Source organism: Scyliorhinus torazame, chromosome 5, assembly GCF_047496885.1.
Source record: "Scyliorhinus torazame isolate Kashiwa2021f chromosome 5, sScyTor2.1, whole genome shotgun sequence".
In the NCBI taxonomy this organism is placed as follows: domain Eukaryota; kingdom Metazoa; phylum Chordata; class Chondrichthyes; order Carcharhiniformes; family Scyliorhinidae; genus Scyliorhinus; species Scyliorhinus torazame.
In genome coordinates this window covers 241,839,606-241,864,343 of record NC_092711.1, presented here as the reverse complement: position 1 = coordinate 241,864,343, position 24,738 = coordinate 241,839,606, and positions in this window count along the sequence as shown.

Genomic DNA, 24,738 nt, shown 5'->3' with positions numbered 1-24,738 from the left:
CCTGTCCACTTGCAGGATTTCCTCCACTAGCCTCTCTAACTCCGCCCGCTCCGTCTTCTCCCTCTGTGCCTGAATCGGAATAAACACCCCCCCCTGACCACTGCCTTCAGTGCCTCCCAGCCATACCTGCCAAAATCTCCCCTGTATCATTAATCTCCACATACCCCGGATGTCCTTCCTCACCCTCTCACACACCTCTTCCTCCGTCAACAGTCCCACATTCAGCCTCCATTGTGGGCATTGGGCCCTCCCCCTTCCTCTCCCCCCCCCACCCCCCCCCCTCCCCCACATTGATCACTCGTAGGTCCACCCAGTGCAGGGCATGGTCCGACACCACTATTGCCGAATACTCAATATCAACCATCCCTGCCAACAACGCCTTATCAAACATGAAAAAGTCTATTCGGGAGTACACCTTGTGTGCATGGGAGAAGAATGGAAATTCCTTCGACCTTGGGCTCCCAAATCCGCGCCCCCCCCCCCCCTTCCTATTTGCTCCACGAAACCCCGGAGCTCCATAGCTATTGCCGGCACCCTCCCCAACCTCGAACTCAACCGGTCCAGTCTTGGATCCAGGACTGCATTGAAGCCCCCCCCCATAATTACCAGATGAGAGTCCTTTAGCGGGATTCTCCGCAATCGGCGCGATGGCCCGACGACGGCGCCAAAATCAGTGCAAACCACTCCGGCGTCGGGCCGACCAGAAGTAGCGGAATTCTCCCCACTTCCGGGGGCTAGGTGGATGCCGGAGGGGTTGGCGCTGTGCCAGCCGTCGTTGAAGGGACTGCGCGAGTCCATGCATGCGCCAAAGGGCCGGCGTGATCCTGCGCATGTGCGGAACCGCCGGCGTATTCTGGCACATGTGCAGATTGGTGGGCCAGGCCACTGTGGAGGCACCCCCTGGGATCGGATCCCCCTGCGCGCCCGCCCCCCCCCCCCCCTCCCGCTCACCATAACATACCTTCCCCCAGAGTCCCCACTATACTTCCCACTTCAAACATCACCCGCTCATTGATCAAAATCGGCACCCCCTTCATTTTAGAGTCCAATCCCGAATTAAATATTTGGCCAACCCACCTCTTACTCAGTCTGGTCTGGCCCCCACCTTAAGATGGGCCTCTTGTAGCATGGCCACATCGGCATTTAGTCTTTTTAAATGTGTAAACACACGCTTGGCCGGCCCATTCAACCATCGCACATTCCACATGAGCAGACTGGTTGGGGTGCACCCTAACCCCCAGCCCCTTGCCGATTAACCATAGTCCCTCTTGGGCCAGCCTCCAACCCACGACCCGCATCCTCAGGCCCCGGGCGCCCACCGTCATCGATCCTCCTATTACATTTTAAATGCCCTTCCCCTGTCAGCAGTACGTCCCTGTCCCCCCGCCCAGTCTCCCAAACAACAACCCCTACCCCCATCCCCCACTAACTTTCTGCTCACCCCCCACTGCGCTTCTGTGAACTAGCCCACCCAGCTAGCCTGGCAACCTCCGCCCATGGTGTCTAACGTCCTATCCCCCACTGCTTCCACTCCCCCCCCCGCTCAATCATCCTGCTAGTGCAAACAAAAACAACCCCTCCCTAAGCCCAATCGAAGAGATCAACCCCCCACCTTCCAACAAAAAGCAAAAACAATCCTGAAGCCGAACAATGGCCCCAAACAACAAGTTAAACACAGCGCCAAAGCATCTCTCAATGTCGTCAGAGCAGAGATTTAAAAAGAGTGGGAGCTGAGAGTCAGAGCGGAGATTTAAAAAGAGTGGAAGCTGAGAGTCAGAGCGGAGTTTTAAAAAGAGCGGGAGCTGCGAGTAGGAGTGGAGATTTAAAAAGAGCAGTAGCTGCGAGTCAGAGCAGAGATTTCAAAAAGATAGGGAGCTGAGAGTCCGCTGAGATTTAAAAAGAGCTGGAGCCGATAGTCAGAGCGGACATTTAAAAAGTGCAGTAGCTGTGAGTCAGAGCGGAGATCTATAATTTTTTATAACTTTATTGTCACAAGCTAAGAAAAGAGATGAGGATCTAAAAAGTGATTTTAGGAAATTAGGTTGGAGGCTAAAGAGCAGGACAAGCAGAGTAGTAATCTCAGGATTGCTACTGGTGCCACATACAAGTGAGTGCAGCTGGACAGGTGGCTACAGGGCTGGTGCAGGAGGGAAGGCTTCTGATATTGGATCATTGGGATACCTTCTGGGGAAGGTGGGGCCTGTACATGAAGGACGGATTGCACTTAAACTGGAGGGGCACCAATATCCTAGGTGGGAGGTTAGCTAGAGCTCTTCGGGAGGGTTTAAACTAGTTTGGCAGGGGGATAGGAATCAGAGCTATGGAACAGAGGATCGGATAGCTGTTGAACCGGCAGAAGTAGTATGCAGCGAGTCTATGAGGAAGGATAGACAGTTAATAGGGCAAAGTTGCACTCGTGGAATGGGTTAAAGTGTGTCTGTTTCAATGCAAGGAGTGTCAGGAATAAGGGAGATGAACTTAGAGCATGGATCAGTACTTGGAACTATGATGTTGTGGCCATTACAGAGACATGGATTTCACAGGGGCAGGAATGGTTGTTAGATGTTCCGGGATTTAGATGTTTTAAGAAGAATAGTGAAGAGATAAAAGGGAGGGGGAGTGGCACTGTTAATTAGGGAGTGCATCACAGCTGCAGAAAAGGAGGCCGTCGAGGAGGGTTTGTCTACTGAGTCAGTATGGGTGGAAGTCAGAAACAAGAAAGGAGCAGTCACTTTATTGGGAGTTTTCTATAGACCCCCCAATAGCAGCAGAGATAGAGGAACAGATTGGGTGGCAGATCTTGGAAAGGAGCAGAAGTAACAGAGTTGTTGTCATGGGTGACTTCAACTTCCCTAATATTGACTGGAACCTCCTTAGTTCAAATGGTTTGGATGGAGCAGATTTTGTCAGGTGTGTACAGGAAGGATTCCTGACTCAATATGTAGTTAGGCCGACGAGGGGGGGAGGCCATATTGGATTTGGTGCTTGGCAACGAACCAGGGCAGGTGTCAGATGTCTCGGTGGGAGAACATTTCGGTGACAGTGACCACAACTCCTTGATCTTTACCATAGTCATGGACAGAGTTAGGAACAGACAGTATGGGAAGGTATTTAATTTGGGAAGGGGAAATTATACTGCTATTAGACAGGAGCTGAGGTGGATAAAGTGGAAACAGTTGTTCTTGAGGAAATGCACAACAGTAATGTGGGGGTTGTTTAAAGAGCACTTGCTGCGAGTGCTGGATAGTTTTGTCCCACTGAGACGAGGAAGGAATGGTAAGGTGAAGGAGCCTTGGATGACAAGAGAAGTGGAGCTTCTAGTCAAGGGGAAGAAGGAAGCTTACGTAAGGTTGAGGAAGCATGAATCTGGCACGGATCTAGAGGGTTACAAGGTAGCCAGGGAGGAACTCAAAAATGGACTTAGGAGAGCTCGCAAGAGGCATGAAAAAGCTAGTCGGGACGGATTAGGGAAAACCCCAACGCGTTCTACACGTGAGAAATAAGAGGATGATCAGAGTGAGAGTAGGGGCAATCAGGATAGTGGAGGTAACTTGTGCCTAGAGTCTGAGGAGATAGGGGAGGCCTGAAATGAATATTTTGCTTCAGAATTCACTAGAGAGAGGGACCTTGTTGCTCATGTGAACAGCATGAACCAGGTTGATAGACTCAAACAGGTTTATATTAAGAAGGAGGATGTGCTTGAAATTTTGAAAAGTATAAGGATAGATAAGTCCCCTGGGCTTGACAGGATATACCCAAGGTTACGACAGGAAGCAAGGGAGGAGATTGCTGCACCGTTGGTGATGATCTTTGCGTTCTCACTCTCCACTGGAGCAGTACTGGATGATTGGAGGGAGGCGAATGTTGTTACCCTGTTCAAGAAAGGGAATAGGGAAATCCCTTGGAATTACAGACCAGTCAGTCTTATGTCTGTGGTGACCAAAGTATTTGAAAGGATTCTGAGAGATAGGATATATGATTATTTAGAAAAACATAAGTTTGATTAAAGATAGTCAGCATGGCTTTGTGAGGGGCATTTCATGCCTCACAACCCTCACAAGCCTCGTTGAATTCTTTGAGGATGTGACGAGACACATTGATGAAGGTCGGGCAGTGGATGTGGTGTATATGGATTTCAGTAAGGCACTTGATAAGTTTCTCTATGGTAGGCTCATTCAGAGAGTTTTGGGGCATCGGATACAGGGAAATTTGGCTGTCTGGATACAGAATTGGCTGGCCAAAAGAAGACAGCGAGTGGTAGTGGATGGAAAGTATTCCACCTGGAAGTCCGTGACCAGTGGTGTCCTGCAGGGACCTGTTCTGGGACCTCTGCTCTTTGTGGTTTTTATAAAAGACTTGGATAAGGAAGTGCAAGGGTGGGTTAGTAAGTATGCCGATGACACTAAGGTTGGTGGAGTTGTACATAGTGTCGAGACCTGTTGCAGGTTACATCAGGACATTGACAGGATGCAGAGCTGGGCTGAGAAGTGGCAGATGGGGTTCAACCGAGAGAAATGTGAAGTGAAGATCAAATTTGAATGCTGAATACAGGGTTAAAGACTGAATTCTTGGAAGTGTGGAGGAACAAAGGGATCTTGGGGTCCACGTACATAGATCCCTCAAAATTGCCACCCAGGTTGATAGGGTTGCTAAGAAGGCGTATGGTGTGTTGGCTTTCATTAACAGGGGGATTGAGTTTAAGAGCAGCGAGATTTTGCTGCAGCTTTATAAAACCCTGTTTAGACACACTTGGAATATTGTGTCCAATTCTATCGCCTCATTATAGGAAGAATATGGATGCTTTGGAGAGGGTGGAGAGGAGATTTACCAGGATGCTGCCTGGACTGGAGGGCATGTCTTATGAAGAAAGGTTGAGGGAGCGAGGGCTATTCTGACTGGAGCGAAGAAGGAAGAGAAGTGACTTGATGGAGGTGTACATGGTGATGAGAAGCATGGATAGAGTGAATAGCCAGAGATTTTTCCCCATGGCAGTAATAGATGTCATGAGGGGACATAATTTTAAGGTATAGGGGAGATGTCAGAGGCAGGTTCTTTACACAGAGAGTGGTGGGTGTGTGGAATGCACTGCCAGCGAAGGTGGTTGAGTCAGAGTCATTAGGGACATTTAAGCGACTCTTGGACAGGCACATGGACAGCAGTAAATTAGGTCGATCTTGGATTAGGATAAATGGTCAGCACAACAACGTGGGCCGAAGTGCCTGTATTGTGCTGTACTGTTCTATGTTCTATGTTCTAAGTAGGCTTACATTAACATTGCAATGAAGTTACTGTGAAAATTCCCTAGACGCCACACTCTGGCGCCTGTTCGGGTGCACAGAGGGAGAATTCAGAATATCCAATTCACCTAACAGCATGGGCGGGATTCTCTGACCCCCTGCGGGACTCACGCCACGCCGGTCGGGGACCATTGGCAGCGGATCCCCTGGCGATTCTCCGGGCCCCGATGGACCGAGCGGCCGTCCGTTTATGGCCAGTCCCGCCGGCGTGGGTTATGCCTGGGCCCACACGGCAGGACCGCGCAGGTAAGTCGGCGTGGACGGTCCGGGGGGAGGGGCGGGGGTGCGGGGGGGTCCGACCCCCCACGGTGGCCTGGCCCGCGATCGGGGCCCACCGATCGGTGGGCGGGCCTGTTCCGTGGGGGCACTTCTTCCTTCCGCGGCGGCTCCTGTAGGGCTCCGCCATGGCCGGCGCGGAGAAGATAACCCCCCGCGCATGCGGCAAAATACGACGGGCCTGTTCCATGGGGCACTTCCTTCCACGCCGGCCCCTGTAGGACTCCGCCATGGCTGGCGCGGAGAATAGAACCCCCTGTGCGTGCGCCAAAATACGACGGCCGGCTTGCGCATGCGCGAGATCACGATGGCTGTTCCGCGCATGCGTGAACTCACGCAGTCCCTTCGCCGCCGGCTGGAGCAGCGCCAACCCCTCCGCCATCCACCGAGCCCCCAAGACAGGTGAGATAGGGAGCTGAGAGTTAGAACAGAGATTTTTAAAAAGCGGGAGCTGAGAGTCAGCAGAGGTTTAAAAAGAGCAGGAGCTGAGAGACAGCGGAGATTTAAAAGAAGTGGGAGCTGCGAGTCAGAGCAGACTTTAAAAAGAGCAGGAGCTTAGAGTCAGTGGAGATTTAAAAAGAGCAGGAGCTGAGAGTCAGAACGGAGATTTGAAAAGAGCAGGAGCTGAGAGTCAGAGTGGAGATTTATAAAGAGCGGGAGCTGAGAGTCAGAGTGGAGATTTAAAAAGAGCGGGAGCTGAGAGTCAGAACGGAGATTTGAAAAGAGCGGGAGCTGAGAGTCAGAGTGGAGATTTAAAAAGAGCAGGAGCTGAGAGTCAGAATGGAGATTTAAAAGGAGGGAGCTAAAAGGGACACCTCTCAGCAGTGGGCTGAACTTGAAAAACAATGCAGGAGTGACGTCATAGGAAAATACTAGGGAACGAAGATGGGAGGATAAAGGAGTAACGAAAAAGTGAATCTGAGAGCAGAACCAGGTGGCTAAAAAGGTTGTAAGAAAGCATACTGCAAGTGTTTATCTCCTCAGGAAAGCAAAACAGCTGATTAGAGGAGTACAGTTATATATTCTATTATATAGTCTATAATAACAAGGAGCAGAGAAGAAGGACCCTAGTTAATATTTGTTAATATTATGTGATATCAAAGGATTAAGTTAACTTAAAAGGGTAAGACATGGCAGGAGTGCTCCAAGCTGTGGTTTGCTCTTCTTGCCCTATGTGGGAGACCAGGGACGTTTGAAGTTCCCAGGGTCAGTGTGTGTGCAGGAAGTGTGACAACAGCTACAGCTCCTGGAATCTCGAATTTCAGAACTGGAGCGGCAGCTGGGGACACTGTGGAGTATCCTCAAGTCATGAGATTATTATGGATAGCACGTATAGAGAGGTGGTCACACTGCAGGCTCAGACTCCACAGGAAAAAGGAAATGGGTGACCACCAGGCAGATCAAAAGGATTGGTAGGCATCGGAGGAATCTCCTGGTATTCCCCTGAAAAACAGTTTTACCGTTTTGGATACTGTGGAGAGGAATGGCCTCTCAAGGGATAACAACAGCAGTCAAATTCATAGCACCACGATTGGCTCTGCTGCTTAGGGGAGGAGCAAAAGACGTAGAAATGCAGTAGTCATAGGGGATTCAATTGTGGCGGGAATAGATAGATGTTTCTATGGCTGCAAGAGAGACTCCAGGATGGTATGTTGCTCCCCTGGTGCTAGAGCCAAGGATGTCTCGGAGCGGTTACAGGACATTCTGAAAGAGGAGGGTGAATAGCCAGTAAAAAAGGGATGAGGTCCTTAAAGCAGAATATAGGGAACTAGAAAGCAACTTGAAAAGTAGGACCTCAAAGGTGGTCTCAGGATTACTACCAGTGCCATGTACTAGTCAGAGTAGAAACAGCAGAATATATAGGATGAATACATGGCTGAAGAGATGGTGTGAGGTGGAGGGTTTAATTCCTGGGGCATTGGGATCCATTCTGGGGGAGGTGGGACCTGAACAAACTGGACAGATTACACCTGGGCAGGGCCAGGACTGATATCCTTGGGGGGAGGGGGGGAGTGGGGGGGGGGGGGGCGGGGGGTGCGTACTTGCTAGAGTGGTTGGGGAGGGTTTAAACTAAAATGGCAGGGGGAAGCTATGTAAGGATTCAGAGCATGGGAAATCAAGAACAAGGGAAAAAGATAGCAAGGAGAATAAGAAGTGATAGGCAGAGAAATCAAGGGCCAGAATCAGATAAGGGCATAGTAAATGGTAGAAAAGGGACAAAGAATGTTAAAAGAACTAGCCTTAAGGTTTTTTACCTGAACCCTCGGAGCTTTTGAAGTAAAATTGATGAATTAACTGCGCAGATAGATGTACAAAAGTATAATATAGTTGGGATTATGAAAACATGGATCCAAGGTGACCACGGATGAGAAGTAAACATTGAGGGCTATTCAGTGTTTAGAAAAGACAGACAGAAAGGAAAAGGCAGTGCAGTTGCATTGTTGATTAAAGAAGATATTTATGGGACTTCCGGGTGCGGCGATGACCAGCTGAGTCGCACGTTTCGGCAGCTCCCGGTGAAACGGACTTTTGGGCTCTTGATAGGAGCCCCAACGGCAATTTTGACGGCTAAAAACACTGTGCGGTAAACCAGAAGGGAATCCCCCTGGATACGGATGAAAAAAGGAGGAGAAAGTGGCCGGATTGCAGTGGATCCTTTAGAACAGCGGCAAGGAAGGCAAGCAAAAACCAAGATGGCGTCGGAAGGTGGCAGTTTAACATGGGGCCCTGAACAACAAGAGTTCTTGAAATGCTGTGTGGAAGAGCTCAAAAAGGAAATGAAGAAAGAGCTGTTGGCCCCGATACTAGAGGCGATTGAAGGGCTAAAGGAGAGGCCGATGTTTTGGCCTTTGCGTCCCTAGTAGCCCGGCGCAGGATATTGTTAATGTGGAAAGAAGCCAAGCCCCCGGGGGTGGAGACCTGGATAAATGACATGGCAGGGTTTATAAAGCTAGAGCGGATTAAGTTCGTTCTAAGGGGGTCGGCTCAAGGGTTCACCAGGCAGTGGCAACCGTTCGTCGAATACCTCGCAGAAAGATAGATGGAATGGAAAAAAGAAGGCAGCAGCAGCAGCCCAGGATCGGGGAGGAGGGGGGGGGGGGGGGAGGGGGGGGAGGGGGGGCGGGGATGAGGAACCAGAAGGACTCTCAAGGTTGTTAATATATACTGTATAATATGTATAGGTCGTTGCGACAGATAATTATATATTGGACTGTTAAATTATATTTTTGGAGAGTGTTACTTGTGATAAGGCAGTTGCCAATTAGGGTTAGTTTTCATTTTTGTTATTTATTATTTATTCATTTTTTGTTTATAAAATAGGTCATTGTTATTTGTGTTGTTATAATATTGTGTATAGGATGCACAATGTACTGTGTTGGTTGACCAAAAATTTTCAATAAAATATTTATATAAAAAAAAAGAAGATATTTATACAATATTGAGGAAAGATATTAGCACAAATTATGTGGAATCTGTATCAGTTGAGTTGAGTCACCAAGAGGCAAAAAACATTTGTAGGGGTGGTATACAGACCATCAAACTGCAGCGGTGATGTTGGGAATAGCATTAGACAGGAAAGCAGAGATGTGATAAAGGAACATCTGTGATTATGGGTGACTTTAGTTTGCATATAGTTTGGGTGAGTCAAATTAGTCACAGTACAACAAAGGAGGAATTTCTGGACTATATGGGATGGTTTTCTGGACCAAAACATTGAGGAACCAACAAAGGAACAGGCCATCTTGGACTGGGTATTGTGCAATGAAAATGGATTAATTGGCAATCTAGTTGTGAGCGAACTCTTGGGGATGAGTGACCATAATGTGATAGGGGAATTCATAACAGGTAACAAAGAAATGGTTGAGGAACTAAATTTGTACTTTGCTTCAGTCTTCACAAAGGAAGACATGAATAATGTACTAGAAGTTCTGAGAAACACAAGTTTTAGTGAGGAGCTGAAGGAAATCAGTGTTAGTAGGGAAATAGTTTTGAGGAATTGACGGGATTAAAGACGGATAAATCATCTTAGAAATAGTAGATCTTTTGGTGGTCATTTTCCAAAATTCTTTGGACTTTGGAATGGTTCCTACAGATTGGAGTGCAAGCCCGTTATTTGAAAAGGGAGATAGAGAGAAAACAGGGAACTATAGATCAGTGAGCCAACATCGGTAGTGGGGAAGTTGCTGGAGTCTATTATCAAGGATTCCATAGCATAGCATTTGGAGAGCACTGGTATAATAAGATAAAGTCAGCATGGATTTATTAAAGGGAAATCATGCTTGACAAATTTATTGGAATTCTTTGAAGATGTACCTAATAGAGTTGACCAGGGAGAACCAGTGGATGTGGCTTATTTAGGCTTTCAGAAGGCATTCGACAAGGTCTCACACAACAGATAACAATGTAATGTTAAAGTGCATGGAATTGCAGGTCATGTCATGAGATGGATAGAAAGTTGGTTAGCAGACAGGAAGCAAAGAGTTGGAATAAATGGGTCTTTTTCTGAATGGCAGGCAGTGACTAGTGGGATCCGCAGGGATCTGTGCTGGGACTCCAGCTGCTCACAATATTTAATAATTATTTGGATGAGGGAACTAAATGTATTATTTCCAGATTTGCAGATGATACAAAGCTGGGTGGGAGGGTAATCTGTGAAGAGATTGCAGAGATGCTTCAGCATGATTTGGACAGGTTGAATGAGTGGGCATATGCATGGCAGATGCCGTCTAATGTTGATAAATGTGAGGTTATCCATTTGGGTAGCGAAAATAGGAAGGCAGATTATTACTTGAATGGGTATAAATTATGAGATTGTGTAATTTCAAGAAGGAATTAGATAAAGTTCTTGGGGCTAAATGGATCAACGAGTATGGGAGGAAGGCAGGATCAGGGTATCATTAAATCATTGAATTTGATGATCGGCTAGAATCATAATGAATGGTGGAGCAGGCTCAAAGAACCGAATGGCCTATTCCTGTTTATATTTTCTATGTATGAAAAACGTATCATGATCTAGAATCGAACGTGCAACATAAGACAACTATTTACTAGACATTTATTAGACCCGGGTTCAATTCCGGCCTCGGCTGACTGGAGAGTTTGCACTGTCTCCCTATGTCTCCGTGGGTTTCCTCCGGATGCTCCGGTTTCCTCCCACAGTCCAAAGATGTGCAGGTTAGGTGGATTGGCTATGCCAGGCATTGTCAAACTCGGGGGCACGACCCACGGGTGGGTCGTGGGCGGGTGTCGGGAGGATCGCAGAGCCGTTCGTCGTGGCGCTCCCGATCGTGCAAATCCACACGCAACAGCCGCAGCAGCCGACTTTTAATAATGCCGGCTGCAAGCGGCCTTCAAAATGGCCAGGAACAGATTTTAAAAATGTGGCCGCAATGCGCACGAGTACCCGATCATCGGTGCATGCACACTGATGATCGGGCACGCATGTGCAGTGCGGCCGCATTTTTTTTTATATGGTCGAGTTCGGGGGGCCAAAGGGACCAAGGGACCATTGGGGCCAAAGGGACTCAAAATAATTTCCTCCATTTTTGTCAGCAACAAACAAGTGAATCTGAGAGCAGAAAAAACGTTTGAAAAACACTGGGCTATGCTAAAATTGCCTTTAGTGTTCAAAAGGTTAGGTGGGGTTTCTTGGTTACAGGAACAAGATGGAGGCGTGGGATTAAGTAGGGTGCTCGTTCTGACTCGATGGGACAAATGGCCTCCTTCTGCACTGTAAATTCTATGATTTCTTAAAAGGCCATTCTTACAAATATAGGCTTTGCAACTCTTTTAAAATATTTGAATACCATACAAAGGTGACATTAGTAAAGGTCCCACTTTTAGCTTAGTTCAGTGTAGAAAGCAGCAAATGACGGTGATGTAACCAACTTACAATAACAAAATCAAATTAAAGGTGAAGAAAGGACCAACAAGCACGGATGAATGAAACATTAGGGACCTCTTTCAGCTTTAGCTATAGTGAGTTTTCATGTTGCCTAACCTATGAAGTAGCTGCAAGGATTCAAGAGATGATTTGAACTAGTAAAAACTGCCAGTCCATTAACTGAACTCGTTTAATATTCTAGTCCCTGGATTTATTTGTAAAACTTGGAAAGTGTTTGCAGCAGCATGTTTCTTTGGTTTATAAGTGAAAGCGAAAAGGCTGTTAAACACACATCCGTCATCCCAAACTATGATTAATTTATGATATTGCTTTTTGTCGTTACTAGTTGTTAGGAGCTAAATCTAAGAAAAGCAAATGGTTGCAACAAAACAAAGAGCAGATTTAGCACCAGAAAGGACATTGGAGCGCACTGCTCGCTGCTGCTCACACGGGCAAAACATGTGACTTTGTGAATTGCAATTTAAAATTGCAGGAACAAGCTCATATCAGATGTTAACCATCTGGGTAATATTTCATACGTCAAAATAACACTTTGAGTTTGACTCTCTGCTAATCTAAATGTAGTAATTCAGTCTAACTGAACCAGCCTTGCTCTCAGCCACGTGCTGGGGTGTGATGCTGAGGATACACCCTGTCTCACTCTGTAGATGTTGGTCTGTGGAAAGAGGCGGGGTGTGAGTGCCTCATCCCTTTTATAGTGAGATACCACCCCTGAGTGTCCTGACTGCTCATTGGTCGTGTCCTATTCTATGTGTTCATTAGCTGCATTTTTGCATATCATGACATCCAGTACACACAGAGGGTGCTTCTTTGGGCCTCTCTCCACATGCCCTGCTAAGCAGGCATCACCAGAAGTGGCAGTTTGGTGCACAACACAGCCCTGATGTGATACCCATTTACCATATTTGGACCACATGGGCCCAATCAAAGAAATTGCACGGTACTTACCAAAGATCAAACATTCACTTACGGGAAGAGTTCAGTGTTAACTTTATTTAAAACACCAAGCACCCAACTTGCAGGTGAGGCAATTTTTAAAAACGTATTTTATTGCAAAGTCTCTGGAAGTATGGCTGGAGTGTTTTTGAAGGTTTTGTAGAAAGTTCCTGGATTTGGTCAGGAAGGAGTAGGATTTGGTGACCTGTCACAAAAAGGCTGGAACAGGTATGGGGTCAGAAGTGCAGTATCTCTGGGTCTGCAACACAATGGGAGATGGAGCAGAGGCTGCACGTTCTTCCTGCCAGGTTGGAGCCAGACTCCAGCAGGCCCCTTGACTGTGATAGAAGACTATATGGCAGACCAGCCAATGCACCCAGCATCTCAGTGTGCAGGTTCGTCTGTGTTTTCCTGTGTACGACTCCAACAAACTCCTCATCTGAGTTTACTGTTGCAGAACTCATCAATCAGAATGGGAAGCTTCATGAGAGGGAACAGGAGGGAGATGGATGGGAGGCGAGCAAGAGATCAAACCATCAGCAGCTTCCTCACCATGCCAGGTAGCAAGGTGAGGGTGAGCTGGGAATCGAGAAGGGACAAGGCAGGAACACACTATCATCCTCAAGCAATGTTCTCTTCAAGATCAGGTATCATGGGCTCTGTTGCAGTCAGCCCCATGCTGTGGAGATCCAAATCCTACATAGAAGTCAGGAGATGCAGTCATTCTTGTCCTCCGCTGGCTCTGATTTCCTCCCTTCTATTCAATGCAATCTTGTCCTGCAACAGAGGGCTGAATATCAGGGATTGTGTTGCACTGTGTTTGAGTAATGTGTCTCTTATAGCTGAAAAGCTGAAGGCGCCTGGAGCAGTGAGGGCTGGGTGTGAGGTTGGCAGCATAAGCACGTGCTCAAAGGTGAGGTGGAGAACTTGGATGCTGGGTATAAGTCTTGAATGTCAAGGGTGCTGTTAGGTGAGTGATAGGATATAGTGAATTGAGCAACATGAGAGGCCAGTGGTTTGGAGGATTATGAAACTTCATGTGAAGATAGATTGACTAGCCTTGATCACTCAGATGTGGTCACTGAACTTCTTGGACCTGATTGTAAATCTGGATAAGTGAATGGGTTTTGAATGAATTAACATTTCATTCCTTGTGGCTGCCTGGTCTTCAGAGCCTAATGTTGGAAATTAACCTCCCTGGCCAACTGCTCACAATTCCTTCTGATGTGGTCCTTCAAAGACTCTTAGTCCTTTAATACAATCATAGAATCCTCCATCCTGTCTAATTCCATACTAGGGCTTCCAGTATTGACTCTGTGACCATGGAATTCTCTTTCTCCCAGCTGTTCTATTTTCCTTGTTTACAATTGCAGCGGTATCATTCACCAAACTTTTCTTTAAGAGGGACAGACTGCCATTGAGAACAGAAGTCTGGCTTATTATTAGCATGTGCCGCTTGGCTCCCTTCTGAGCACTGATGCAGCCAGCAGTGCATGTGATGCTCGATTGTACACAGGTAAATTAAGTGGCGATGTAAAATTTGCATGCTGACTACCTCCATCCCAGTGAGCGTGGGCTGATCATAATTCAAGACACCAGTACTAAAAAACAGCAAGGATGAATATTCAGCTCTTAATTCCTTAGAATATAATGCTTTATATTAACGAAGTTTCTTAAGACAATATGTTCATCTAATCCACTGATACGAACAAACCAGTGAAAGAACTTAACTGGTAAGTAAAAATGTGGAAAACAAGATGTAAATGTAGACGTCCAACGAAACAGAGTGATGCCCGGCACTCACAGCGCCAAGAAGGACCCCGCCATCTAGCGAGACTCTTTTATTTTAGGGCCTCAGTGATGAACTCCCCGCCAAGACCGGACTTAGGTCTAATTTCCTTCACTGAGGAGCTCCTCTCGTCAGTACAGGAAGAGGTCAGGCCGCCATTCTCAAGACCCCCCAACATGACCTCCGGACCTCCAACACACCTATAAGGGGGTCATTGAGCCTCCCACACCCCACCTAAAAAGGACAGGGCACCTCCAGGCCCGATCCCTGGTGTGGGCAAAATGCCACCTGGCCACTCTGGCAGCGCCAGGCTGGCACCTAGCTGAAATGGTCAGGGTGCCCAGGTGGCATTGCCAGGTTGCCAGGCTGGCAGCGTCAAGGTGTGCAGGTGGCATCGGGGGTGACCGGAAACCACCATGCCCAGACCACAGACACCCTGGGGCCCCTGATCCCCTGTGCGACCTCCCTCAAGTGTTGTTTCGCTTGGTCCCAGTTTGTGGAGACCAGTACTAAAGGGCGCTTGCCTGGGGTCTCCAAGGTGAAGGGATTAGATCCCAACGCCTTGGGTTGATCAGATGAGCTGCATATTAATGTGAGACTAGCTGCTCACTTTAATGTGCAAATTTGCCAAATCGGATCCTGCCCATTGTGGTCCGTTACCTTCGCAAGGCTTGGCGAGCCAGTAAATCTCGTGAGGGGCCTCTTGTGAGATTTACCGGCCATGTCACGACCCGAGTATGGCGTGGTGCAGCAATTAGATCGCACCCATAATCTTACAGAAGATTAATCATAGCCTTACAGCTATCGAGCAAGAGTGCAAATTTCCTCACAGAGTTTCAGTGCTGCATAATGTAAGTATTCACTCCAATGGGATTGCCTGCCCTCAGTTAGTCTCCCAGCAGAACATCTAACCTCAGTAAGACAGAGATACTGCAGTGTCTGAACTCAGATTAATGGGCATTAGTACAGCAATCACAATGGCTTCTTCGCCTGTTTGTCAGCTCAAGAAGAATTTGTCAAACAGCAAACAAGTAGAATAAAACAAATATGTAAATTGTGGAAACAAATAAAATTTGCGATATCTCACACAATCTAGTGTCACTCAGGGTATGTACTTTTAATTTTATACATTAAAAATCTTGCACATCACATACACCTCCAGTCCACAAACTTTACTTCTTGTACCACAGATTTTGAGTCAAGCTTTTTGTGTCAACATTTAATATTAAAACTGCCAGTGTCAATATTTATAATGGAATTCTGTATGCTAACATTTGTAATGACAAAATGTTATCTCAATATGTCAGCTTCTCACCATTATAGTTTGTTGATGAATCAATCAAAATGCTTTTTGGACAAGAAGTCTTGCATGTTTTTCTTGGTAGCTGATATTCTCATTGTCCAAATAAATGATCCATGGTCCAATCCGACCCTCCACCCAATCCATCATACAACCTCCTCACTTCTCCACCCATACTCCAGTCGACCCCACACAAACCCAAACTCCAATCATCCCTACCTGACCCATACTCTGATCTCTACCCAACCCTGCCTGCCAGGCTGCTAGCTGGGGATCAGATAGAAAAACATTCAAATTATGTTCTGCCATTAAATTCAGCAGGATCATTGCAGTACTTGCATTTTACGTTTTCCGGAGGCTATGACAATTCATTTCCATCCATGTAAATACTGGAGCCTTGTTGCCTGATTCCCATTATAGTAAGAATGAAAAATGTTTTGATACCTCTTTGTAACGTATTGGTTAGACCTCAGGCAAGATATGGTGCTCAGCTCTGGTCCACATTAAAATCTAGTAAAACGGTATGAGAATGAGTGCAGAGAATTATGACTGAAAGTGCATTGGAATGATTTTTGTTTTAAGGATGGGCTGACTGTACTGTTTGGGAAAAGGACAATGGATGTGGGATATCATCCATGTGTTTCTCATGGAATCGTGGAATGATACAGCACAGGAGGAAGTCATTCTGACTGTTGTGCCTATGTTATATTTTTGGTAGAACTATTCAATGAATTTTGCCTCTTCCCCTCCCTTTCATGTAATGTATCCCAGGCCACGACAACATCTCTATGTAAAAACAAAAGTTTCCTCATGTTGGTCATGATTTGCCAATCACCCCGTGTTCTCTGGAAACAGCTCCGCTTAATTCACTCTATCGAAGCCACACATGATTTTGAGCCCCGCCATCAGATCTCCCTTCACCTGAGAACCATTTAACTATAGAAATGGTATAGCACCGAAGGGGATCATTCTGCCCATCTTTTCCATGCCAGCCCAAAGACACTCAGGTGCCCTTTATAATCCCATCTTTCTGCACATGGCCCAAAGCCGTGCAGCTCACAGCACCTAACGTGTAGATCCAGGTAATTTATCAAAAGAGTTTAGGCTCTCTGCCTCCACCATCAACTCAAGCAACAAATTCTAGACACCCACCCTTTGCGTAAAAAAGTCTTTCCTCATGCCCCCTCTGATCCTTCTGCCACTTAGCTTGAATCTATGACCCCTGGTTTTTGAACTATCTGCCAAGAGAAAGAGCTTCCTCTTGTCGTCTCTATTTCTACCCCTCACAATTTTGCATACCTCAATCATGTAACCTTCTCTGTTCTAAGGAAATCAACCTTTCCAATCCCTCCTCAGAGTTTCAGTTTTCCAGGCTTAGCAACATTCTCGCAAATTTTCTCTGTACTCTCTCCAGAACAATTGCATCTTCCCTGTAATGTGGTGACCAGAACTGCACACAATACTCCAGTTGTGGCTTCACCAGTGTCAAAGAACAAAGAAAAGTACAGCACAGAAACAGACCCTTCAGCCCTCCAAGCCTGTGCTGGTCATGATGCCCTAACTAAAAAAAAGCCTTTGCCCTTACTCAGTCCGTATTCCTCTATTTTCTCCTTATCCGTATACCCATCCAGATGCCTCTTAAATGTTGCTAATGAGCCTGCTCCACCACATCCTCTGGCAGTGCGTTCCAGGCACCCACCACTCTGCATGAGAAACTTACCCCACACATCTCCCTTAAGCTGCCCCCCCCCCCCCCCCCGCTCAACTTGAACCTGTGCCCCCCTGTAATTGACACTCCCACCCTTGGAAAAAGCCTGTGACTATCCACCCTGTCTATGCCTCTCATAATTTTGTAGACCTCTATCAAGTCTCTCCTCAGCCTCCATCTTTCCAGTGAAAACAATCTTAGTTGATTCAACCTCTCCCGACACCCCCGAGACCAGGCAACATCCTGGTGAATCTTCTTTGCACTCTCTCCAAAGACTCCACGTCCTTCTGATAATGTGCTGACCAGAGCTGCACGCAATACTCCAAATGCGGTCTAAACAAAGTTTTATATAGCTGCAACATGACTTCCCAACTCTTATACTCAATGCCTTGGCTGATGAATGCAAGCATGCCGTATGTCTTCTTAATCACCTTGGCCACCTTTGTTGCCACTTTTAGGGAACCGTGGACCTGCACGCCCAGATCCCTCTGTATGTTAATGTTCCTAAGGGTTCTGCCATTATAATTCATCTCTAGATTTGGTCCTCCAAAATGCATCACCTCATATTTGTCCGGGTTAAACTCCATCTGCCATTTCTGTGGCCATGTCTCCAATCTATTTATATCCTGTTGTATCCTCTGACAATCCTCGGAACTATCAGCAACTCCGCCAATCTTTGTGTCATCCGCAAACTTACTAATCAGACCACCCACATTTTCCTCCAGATCATTTATATATACTACAAACAACAGAGGTCCCAGCACTGATCCCTGTGGAACACTACTAGCTACAGATCTCCATTCTGCAAATCAACTTTCCATCGCTACTCTCAGTCTTCTATAACTAAGCCAGTTCTGTATCCATCTAGCCAGCCCACCGCGAATCCCATGTGATTTTAGTTTTTGTACCAGTCTGCCATGTGGGACCTTGTCAAACACCTTACTAAAGGCCATATAAACTATATCCACTACCCTTCCCTCATCACTTTTCTTTGTCACCTCTTCAAAAACTGTCTTGTACAGTTCCATCATATATCTCTCATTTTATATTTTGTACTGCCAATTCTATATGCCTTCTTTACAATCTTATCTACCTGCATTACTACTTCTAGGGATCTGTGCACTTGCACGCAAAGATCGTTCACTTCATCTACTCCTTTCAGTATGTTCCCATTTAGTTTGTATTTCCTTTTACTGTTTAACCTCCCGAAATGTATTGCCTCATACTTAGTTGCCAATAGATCTAGCAAAAGCCCCCTGAGGATATTGGTCCCAGCTCTGCCCAGGTGGAACCCATCCGATTTGTACAGGTCCTACCTTCCCCCGAAACAGTCCCAATTCCTCAAGTATCTAAATCCCTCCTATGTTATTCTCTAAGTCTGAATAAAGATTGTAGACTTCCAGTTAACACAAATACTTTATTCAGTGGGTTTGTTCTGTTTCCAGAGCTTAACTAGATATAATACAGTCAAGAGGTATGACCAGTGAAGCTAAGGTAAACTGCCTATGCTGAGCTGTCTCTGTCTACTGCTGCTCACTAGCCCTGCGCTTCTGAAAGAGGTGGATCCTCCTTGGGCTGGACCCTTCATACCCATCTCTGATGCTGCCCTCTCTAGTGATGCTGTGGCTGTTACATCCGTGTGTAGTCCCTGGTGTATGTGCAGATGTAGGCAGATGTACAGATCACTACACCCCCCCCCCCCTTTTATTTGACATGCTTTCTAGACTGGCCTCAAAAGAACTGTACATAACAAGTGGTGAGAATATGCAAATCTGCACACTGTGAAAATGATAAAAGTAATACAGAAACAATTAACTGTGCTGTGAGTCCATCGTGAGAAATGTCCATATTCGTCTTGTGCGTGTGTTGAAGTGTCATTACAAATCTAGCTGGTCGGGTGCCTTACGGCTTCTGCTGGAGCGTCTTAACGGTGGTAGTAGGGATGATGGTTTGATGTCATCAAGAGTACTGTCTGGCGTTGTGTGGCGAGGAACGTCCTGTGGATAAATGGACTCGGTCAAGTCCAGTGTGGGAAATACTGGCGTTGTAGGTCGAATCTCTAACAGATCCCAGCGGTTACGGCAAAAAAGTACTCCCACAGACGATTTGACAATGTAGGACTGCGGTGCCTCCTGCCTGATCACCGTGGCTGGCTCAGACCATCCGCCTTCTGGGTCCCTGATTCTGATGGTGTCACATATTGTCATTGGCTTGAGTGGCATCGTTTGTTTGAAGCATAGTGCCTGCATGTCGTCGAGAACCAGTGCGTTGCCGGGGTCTCAGAATTGCTTTGCCGGTAGGGTTGTCCGGATGTCTCTGCCGAAGAGCATTTGCGCTGGCGCAGTCCTGAGCTCAATGGGGTTGCTTGGTACGATACCAGAGTTAGGTTGAAGTCGGAACGTGACTCGGCTGCTTTGCTATTGAGTCATTTAATGATGTGGACACTTTTTTCCCCTGTTCCATTTGATTGCGGGTAGCGATTCTGTGTCGCACCATTGTCTGACCTCGACTTTTTCCTGTGTTTGTGGTATTGATTCTGTATGTCATCGTTCGTGAAAGCTGTTTTGCTCGTTTGTTCTGGAGCAGATGTGAATTTGTGAGATTCTTTATCATGCCATGGCATGTTCGTAGTCTTGTCATTGTTTCGCAGTGTGCTGTGGCATTGTCCTTCACGTGCAGAGTTGTACCATGTTGTACAGGTCGTTGTTTCATTGTTGTTGTTTCTGTCGTTTCTGTCTTTGTTGTTTGCGTTGCGTTCTTGTTGTTCTTTTTGTTGCGCTTGTTGATTCTGTTTTTGTTGTTTTCGCTTTTATTCTTGTTCTTTTTCTTGTCATGCTTATTGATTCTGGGATGCTTCTTGTTGCTTTTGTCATTCTTGTTGCGCTGCATGTTGTTTTTATTGTTGTTCTTGTTTCTGCTGTGCTTCTTGCGGTTTTTGTTGTTCTTGTTGCGCTCAATGAGTGTGCCATGTGGATGATTTGAGTCATTGTCACAGTTATTGGTGTCAGTGTCCTTTATGGTATCTGCTACATTGAGCGTTTCTCCTTGAGAATTGTGAGAATGATCTGATGTTGCATTGATGTTGGTGACATCAGTCATTTATGGTGGATTTGATTCCTCTTCTTTGCTTACTTGGTACTCCTCTTCTAGTATCATTTCTGGTTCACTTGAATCATCATTGATTTCTAGGTGCTCCTCTTTTGGAGTCATTTCAGGTTCACTTGAATTATCACTGATTTCTTGATGCTCCTCTTTTGGAGTCATTTCAGGTTCATTTGAATCATCTGTGATGTCTTTGTGCTCCTTTTCTGGAGTCAAAATCTTCACGATTTCATTTTGTTGTGGGTCGTGGTGCTCCTTTTCTGGAGTCAAAATCTTCAGGATTTCTATTGACGTGGTCTCTCTGGACACTTGGATGGCCATCCTCTGATTATTGAGTGCTTCTGTGCAGACGAGCTGAGATATGTCAGTCTTGCTGTGATCCTGCACATCCTGTATGGGAATTGTGATTTCTTCGTCACTTGTCTCACATACAGTGGGTAGACATTCAGTGTCTTCTTCTGGTGGCTCAAATAAGCTTGATAGATCTTCATGGTCTTGTATATGCATGGCATTCTCTATGGAGTGTTTGCTTGCTTCCATTTTTGAGTCTGTCACCGAGCTGTCTGTGGAGGCTTGCGTCACTCTCTTTGTGGAGGCTTGTGTCCCTCACTTTGTGGAGTTTGTCATCGCTCTCTTTGTGGAGTCGTGCAGTGTTCTCGCTGCAGAGTTGATCTGTGGTCTCTCAACGGAGTCGTTCTGTGCTCTCTGTGTGGCGTCATCTTCGTCTTGGGTATTGCTGTCATCCAATGTATCAACGATCTGCCATGGCACCATGGTATTGGATTCATCTACCATGAGAAGAGTCGCATTGAGCTTTTCAACCGTGTTGCTGATGCTGTGATCAGCATATCCGAATAACTCAGCCATGTCTGAGTAGTATTGTGTGTATTGTTCGATAGACAAATCATCGCTTTTTGTTTCGGAGTTGTGATCGTTCTCTTCATGTTCAATGAACAAATCATCTTCTTGTGTGCAAGAACTCATCGTCGGGGTCTTCACGGTACAACACAGTTGCAGTTCAGATTTGGTACTAGGGTAGCCATCTCCCAAGATGAAATCTTGAAAAATGAATGAAAATCGCTTATTGTCACAAGTAAGCTTCAAATGAAGTTACTGTGAAAAGCCCCTAGTCGCCACATTCCGGCGCGTGTTCGGGGAGGCTGGTACAGGAATTGAACCGTGCTGCTGGCCTTGTCTGCTTTCAAAGCCAGCGATTTAGCCCTGTGCTAAACAGCCCCTGCTTCTGTGCTAAACAGCCCCAAATCTTCGTCTGAGTCGTAGTCTACAAGGCCCATAGCATCTTCTAGGGTGGTACTAACTGCTTGTTCCAGGGTGTTGTGACAGTTATTTTCAACTGCTGATGTAAGTTCGGGCATTGTTCTGTCTTTTGAGGCAAGAAAATTGGGTTTTGCAGCTTTGAATTTCTTTTTGTTCATTTTCGTGCATTTCCCTTTTAAATGGCCGTGGTCCTGATCCTCTGAAGTCATGATGCTCGTGACGTCATGCGTAGGACTTGATTGCCCATGCGCACACCGAGTTTCCTGTAGTGTGTGCTCTTTTCGCAACTGAGCATGTGCAGCTCCTTTCTCAAGATGGCTGCCGCTCAGAACGTACATCTTCCTCCGATTCAACCTTGCCTCCGCCTCATGGTGAGTGTTCATGCCATTTTTACCGATTTTGTTTTCTAAATGATGATTCTGTGTTTGTACAGACTCAAAGTACTGATTTTGTTTTTGTTCATAAGCAAGGCATTTTTGTATAGCACTTTCCAGAGTTAGATACGTATTTTGTGAAACCTCTTCCCTCAAATTTTTTTCAGACTGTCCAGAAATTAATTGATGCATTATCACAGTGTCTTTGAAATCAGCATAATCATAGCCTTGTGGTATTAACTTTAGATTTGTAATAAAATCAGAGATGGGCCCTCCGTTTCTCTGACAAGAGTTAAATCTTTCCAGCATCTCACCAGCCTGACTGTTACAGTGTTCATCAAATTTTTTGAGTATAACGTCTACTTTGGTGTTGTCCTTACCGTCTAAATAATTAAAGGAATTATAGATTTCTCTAGCATTATGCCCTCCTGTTGAGGGTAGTAGGGCTATTTTCGTTGCGTCAGAGGCAGTGCTTAAATCATTAGCAGTGATAAATATTTGGAACAGCTGTTCAAACATTTTCCAGTTATAATTTAAATTACCGGTTGTTTCCAGCTGCCATGGAGTTCCAACAAGTTCCATCGAATCAGTTAGTCGTCGAGGATCCATTTGCTGCAAAGTCTTCCACAGTTGAATATCTGGTTTAGGTTTTTCTTCTCTTGCTGGTGTCTAGCTAGCTGTCTGAAATCACTCCTGGTATCATATGTTATTCTCCAAGTCTGAATAAATATTGTAGACTTCCAGTTAACACAAATACTTTATTCAGTGGATTTGTTCTGTTTCCAGAGCTTAACTAGATATAATACAGCCAAGAGGTATAACCAGTAAAGCTAAGGTAAACTGCCTATGCTGAGCTGTCTCTGTCTGCTGCTGCTCACTGCTTCTGAAAGAGGCGGATCCTCCTAGGGCTGGACCCTTTATACCCGTCTCTGATGCTGCCCTCCAGTGATGCTGTGGCTGTTACATTTGTCTGTGTCTCTGGTGTATGTGCAGATGTATGTACAGATGTACAGATCACTACACCTCCCTGGTACACTATTGCTCCAGCTACATATTCATCTGATGTATACTCTTATTCCTGCTCTCGCTGGTGGGTGGCAGTGGGAGAAACCCTGAGATTACTGCAGTTTAGGACCTGCATTTTAATTTATCTCCTATCTTCCCATATTTAGCTTACAGATCCTCATCCCTTTGTTTACCCATGTCGTTGGTACCTATATGTACCACAATCACTGGCTGTTCAATCTCGCTCTCCAGAATGCCCTGCAGCCACTCCGTGACATCCCTGACCCAGGCACCATGCAGGCAACATACCATCACACCTACGGCCACAGAAGCGTTTGTCCATACCCCTTTCAATTGAATCCCTTCTCTCTGATACCATCCTAATAAACCTTTTCCATAACTGCTCTTAGGCCTTGACATCCTTTCTAAAGTACGATGCCCAGAACTGAACAAAATACTCCAGCTGAGGCCTAAACTGTATTTTATAAAGATTTAGTAAAACATCTTGGTTTTGTACTTTATTCTTAATTAATAAAGCAAAGGATTCCTTATGCTTTTGATCATCCTTCTCAACTTATACTTCAATCTTGAAAGATTTGTGTATATAAACCTCCAGATCTCTGTTCTGGCACCCTCTTACAAATTAGTTTATACTGATTTTCCTTATTCATCCCACCAAGATGTATCACTTCAACATCTCTGCATGTGCCTGCACCTTTTATCAGTCTGCCTCTGGTCTTTGTGAAGAATGTTACTATTTCCCCCCTGTGGTGATATGCACATATGCATATCTGTATATAACTGTACATAGTTGTACCAATGTATATAACTGTATGTAACAGTACCAATGTGGATAGCTGATGATCAATACACGTAGTGACAGTTAGGACCTCCAGTTGGCGGAACCAGACACACATGGAGCCACATTTATATACTGGGGGAGGACGACACAGAGGCACTTGGTTTCAGGACGGACAACAGGACGGTCGCATCTCATCTTAGCTCCACAGTAACTTAGAGTTAATAGTCTGTACATAGAATTGGTGGTTGTCATCCCATGTTTTAAGAATAAATACTTGTTACAACCACACATCCATGTTCTATGCGTGTCTTCATGATCAGGGGAAGCATAGAACACAACACCCCCTGCTGAGTTTTGCATCATCAACAAACATTGCAACGGTGCCCTGTAGATCCACGTCCAAGTCATTAATATATTAATCAAAATGAACACGATTTCCATTACTTACCCCTAAGGCCCATCACTGAAATTCATCGCTACTCTCTCCTTCAGAATCACTGTAGTGCAAAAAGAAGCCATTCGGCCGATTGAATCTGCACTGACCCTTTGAAAGAGTACCCGACAGAGGCCCAAACCCCCTGCCCCATTCCTGAAATCTCATCCAACCTTTGGACACTTAGGGCAGTTTAGCATGTCCAATCCACATAACCTGCACATCTTTGGACTGTGGGAGAAAACTGGAGCACCCGGAGGAAACCCTCTGAGGTACGGGGTTTAGGTATATGCAGGTGTGGGACTTTGTGTGGAAAGAGTGGAGGGCGCTCCCCAAGCTACTGGAGTACACACTATTGGAGAATCTGCTCCTGGTGAGTTGGGGAGGGCAGGATTGAAGATATATACGGGTGATTGGGAGAGAAGAGTGGGGTGCAGGTGGAGATGATCAAGAGTAAATGGGAGGAGTTGGGAAGGGAATTAGGGTGGGCCTATGGTGTGAGGTGATGTGACGGGTGAACTTAACCTCCTCCT